Source organism: Coptis chinensis, chromosome 4, assembly GCF_015680905.1.
Source record: "Coptis chinensis isolate HL-2020 chromosome 4, ASM1568090v1, whole genome shotgun sequence".
NCBI lineage: Eukaryota > Viridiplantae > Streptophyta > Magnoliopsida > Ranunculales > Ranunculaceae > Coptis > Coptis chinensis.
Genome location: NC_141459.1, coordinates 95,238,144 through 95,243,159, shown reverse-complemented (window position 1 = coordinate 95,243,159; position 5,016 = coordinate 95,238,144). Strand labels below are relative to the sequence as shown.

At 34.5% G+C, this 5,016-nt stretch overlaps 1 pseudogene; it reads right to left on the bottom strand.

The window, feature by feature from the left end:
* Positions 1-1,739: 1,739 nt before the first annotated feature.
* On the bottom strand, positions 1,740-3,835 carry LOC147505857 (vacuolar cation/proton exchanger 3-like; annotated as a pseudogene).
* Between the last annotated feature and the right edge of the window lie 1,181 nt (positions 3,836-5,016).

The following is a 5,016-nucleotide window of genomic DNA, read 5'->3' as shown; positions in this document are numbered from 1 at the left end:
TAACAAAACCGTGGGGAAAAATATCTCTTATATACCACGGTTTTAGTAAAATGATGGTATTAGAATTTACAAACCGTGGTTAATAGCCGAAAAAGTCCGCTATATTCAATGTGAACCGTGGGAAATATCTCTTATATACCACGGTTGGATACAAACCGTGGGTTATATAAATTGATATATACCACGGTTGGATACAAACCGTGGGTTATATGTTGCAAACCGTGGGAAATAAATATGATATATACCACGGTTGGATACAAACCGTGGGTTATATGTTGCAAATCGTGGGAAATAAATATGATATATACCACGGTTGGATACAAACCGTGGTTTATAGTCTTTTTTTTTTTTAAATAAAAGCCCCTAATTATTTGATTCTAATCATATTCATTCAACCTGCAACCTGCCCATTTTCACCATATATATCCACACTGGATTTAAAAACACATTGCTCAAATGAATAATTCATAGTGCAACACAAACAAAAGAAATAAATTTAGACATCCAACACGAAGATATTGAATTGCTAAGAGTTTTGAACTTTTTTGAGTCATCAATAATGAAAGAAACATCCAAATTTACTTGTTCTATCAAAATAATAATGACCTAACTTGTTGCATCAATCAAAAAAGCAATCTATTTGTTCTATCTAAAATATAAAAAAAAAAAAAAAATGGTGAGACCAAGCACCACACCTTAACTGGAATGGGTCAAAACCTAGCTAAGACTCGACGCTTGGCTCAAACACTCCATTATGCTGGATGAATCTAAAAATTTCAAGTCGAACAACATCAAGTTCCTCTTGTGTGTATGTAGCTTTGAGAGATAGATTTGTCATATGCACGATCAAAAATCAAAAAGTATATAATAACTAAAAAAGGAAGAGTAACACAAAATATAGAATACTAGTGTATGACGAATTATACCTTATTTTCAAAAGAATTATCTGAACAAGCTTCTATTATTTCTCTCATAAACTTCATTACGTAATACCCACACTCTTTACTACCAGGTTGGTACGGGCCCTAAGTACAAACATGGAAAATATTCATAAGTATATATTTTTCCAAATACACAGTATGTATGTATAAGAATTTAATTTGTTTATTACCATAATATTCTCCCACTTGCGACTTGGAATAACCAATAAGGATTACTAAATTTATAGACCTTATTGTAATTTTTGTTGGTATATTTCATGAGTCTTAATGAAAAAGGACCTCTATAGCTGCAGTTTACCTTCTAAACCATGAGATGATTTCCAAAAACAAAAATTTTGTCCAGAAGCAAGCATGGGGTTAGCACATATTAGATAAGTGAAAAATTATCTAATACGTAGGTGCTAGTGGCATCATTCCTTACCAGCACAACTACAACCCTTCCAATGGGATGTCCAAAAATACATAAGTTCCATGCTGTTAGCACATATTGCTGCAGACTATCAGCCACCCTGTCGGCTTCTCTATATATGGTTAAGCATAGCCTCAAAGGAGTATGATACCCCTAACGTGTTTAGCTAGCATTTCATTCTCCAGGTAGGCCGAAATCAATTAAGAGATTAAAGCCCTAAAAGGGTCTTATGAATCGGCATTTTCTAGGTATAGACATCTTTATCAATTAACCATGAACACACCTTAATAAATTTTGTCACAAACTTAATTCCATGCAAAGTAACATATGCTTAAGAAAATATTTGAATATGCAGTTTTAAACTTTCTCTAAGATCTGTGCATCTTCAATATTTGAATGCTTAAGAAAATATTTGAATACAAAGTACATCCTCAATGTGCATCCTCAATAGCGCTACATATAAGATCTGTGTTCAATAAAAAAAACTAATATTTACCTGTCAAACAGAAAAGGTCCCTTCAAGAGATGACTGAGATCCCAAGTTCAAGATGTTTGATGGCTCTGTCAAGATAATTTAAAACACTCCAAATGAGGAAATTATGATAGATATTGCAAGGACAAATCATATCTACCCTCGACAGAAAGGTTGGTTTCAGATAAGGACTTACTGACTGGAAATTTGGCAAAGAAAAAAGAAACTGCGATGATAATGTAGCATAGCATGAGAATCAGTCCTTTCATGTAGTGCGACGTGCCATCCTACAAATGATAATAGAATCTTATTAGAACCAGCAAGTCGTCGAGCATATTTAGCTCAACAGACAAAATGAGCTATTTAGATGGTCGGTCTCATTTGGAATAAATGAACAAACTATTTCTCAGTAATCTTTCAATTTAAATTTAAATCGAGAGAAGGAAAAGCTTAGCTCGAATTTTTTTACTTTTTATTCTCAAATGTTGAAATGCTTTTGTAGTTTTGTTTTGTTTTTTCAATTATGGAAATAGGACACGAATACATAAGCACCCACCTGTAAGGTAAAGGTCTGTAATCAATATTGACGCGGACCAAGAGAGCCAATTTCAAGGATGTTGAGATCAAGATCCATTGGGATACCTCCTATCCACGCAACAATGATGATCAATGGAACCTGAATAACAACGGGAATCATTAGGAGAAGTTCTTAGCTATGAGTGACTAATATCGATACACATAGTTGTTTTCGCCGAATCACAATTTCTCACCACAAAATAGAAATTTGGGTTGAAGACCCCAAAGCAACACCTAAACATATATCCCGCATTATTCAGATTTCAAAAATTAGTTCATAGGCAAGTAAATTTTCTTAGTGAATAAATAATCAAAGAATATGTATAATGTAAGTCCACATTATATATACCAATTTATCCTTGAAAGCAAAATTATGCTTTGCATGTTCATTTGGCATTTCCAACTATGGGCAACAAGATTACACCGAGGAAGCCAACAGAAATTCCCCAAGAACTCGAAGCATCTTGAACATCAAGCCATTTGAAGATAAATCAACAAAAGGTCATCAATGAAGTCGATTATCATCAGAACAAATCTTGCATATTAAAATGAGGATAAGAAATATACCTCAATCGTGCCTACAACAAATTCAGATAATAATGCTATTAAAACAGTTATTCCGCAAGCCAAGCAAACGACTCCAAAATCCAATCATGACCTCTTCGTTGATAATATCATCTTCAACATCATCTTTCGCTTTTAACACAAAATGATAGACTTTAGTTAGCACATAAATGATAGACTCTACATGTTTATCTTCAAACTAACTAGTTAGTTAAAATGGGCAAGGAATAAAGAAAGAAAAATCAAAATGAAAGGCATTATAGATAATGACAAGTAACCTCTTTTGCTTCAAAAACTCTCGATGAGTCTTCAATTGGAAGAAAAGGTATACAACATAGGCGATTAGCATAACGATCTTTGATCACTCTTGACATCCGGAGAGTGGGATCAAATGCAAAGATCTTGGTGGTTTCGATGTGTAACGAACCAAAGAAAGGCATGTGGCACAATAATCCCAAAACAAGTAAAAAGAATTCACATCGGCTTGCTTCATTAATTTAGCAAAGTATTATCAAGTTGAGCGATTGTGAATAAAAGTTGTGTTTAGAATCAAACTATGACCAATGTCTTACTCTATCATATTTTTGTTCCTTTTTTAGATTGGCAATACCACCACAAAAGAGAGAAGTCCCAAGAACCAGAAGTAGATTTGAAAGTATAGAACCCAAAAGGGAGTACTTCACAACATCTATTTTTCCCCGAAATAAAGCGAATAACGCAATTATAAGCTCTGTTGCATTACCACATGTTGCATTGAGTAGCCCTCCCACTGCACATACAAAAACCTACACCTATCACGATTCGTCCACAGCAAAAAACAATGACGACAACAAGAAGTTAGAAATAAATACCTGTTGGACCAGTGATGTCCCGTTTTCAGCAATTCAATACACAAGTACTACATACACATGAAAAAAAAAAATGTTATTAAGCAAGATAAAATCACACAATTCATAGATTTTGGCTCAATCTGGTGGTTGAAGCAAATAAAAACATGCAATATAACCTTGTACTAATCAACCTAAGGTGTCAAAAGTGTAGCGTGGGAATGGATTTAGGCGTATGAATGGGGAAATTCCTACTTTCCTTACATGTGCCCGGCCAGCCACCTAGATACTTGGTAGAATAAAATGAAATAGCTAAGTGTAGCATTGATATCAGAAATTCCTAGATCATAATATTCAAGACTTAACTTTGCAAAAAGACACACACACACAATCAACAAATTGAAAGCTAGTAATCTTTTTACCGTTGAGTGTTTATCTATTTGTCAGCTCAAATCACGATCAGCCAAGCGTTCCTACCCAATATATCAATCAACAATAAGCAAACTTGCAAACTAATAGTAAAACAACAGGCATAAGAGCTTCTAAAATCAGTTTATGTAATGAGAAAGTCTCCATCTCTTACTCATTCAGTCAAACACCTTAAGCCACTAAAATACCGCCGCGGCAGATTACGACTCTTACTTGTCAACTTATCATAATACACCTGAAAGGAAAAACTTTTCCAAAGAAGAGTGGGAAACTTTCACAAGAGACTCAACCAGAAAAGCATTGGAAGAGCTGGTCTCTTCTCCCGACTTCAACAAATGGGTCATGCGGAATCTTTGAAAAGGATCACCCTAGCACCACCCGTAAAACCGTGGTTTCGAAAAAAACGCTCAAGGTGGCTCCCATGGTTTTAAGCAGTTAGGTCTCTTTTGGAAACGCTTAAAAAATGCTTGAATTGATCTCCAACCTTTCCCTTTGGATACCTATCCCGATCTTTGATGTCATATTTAAGGTGAGTTCAAATTACGAGAATCGTGCAAAATTTTCAATTTCTTTGTGTAATTTGAGTTCATTGGTTGGGCAGTAGTGTACATGTACACACTCGATGGATATCTAAGTTGTTTCAACCCAAGGATCAGAACTCGTGATATCTAGCCTCATCGAACAAATACTGAGTTTCCTTTTACACTAAAATCCCCAAATTTTGCAAAGAAAAATTGCAATTTCTTTTTTTGTGAACCCTATCAACAAATTTACCAATGATATAAAGCAAAAACAATT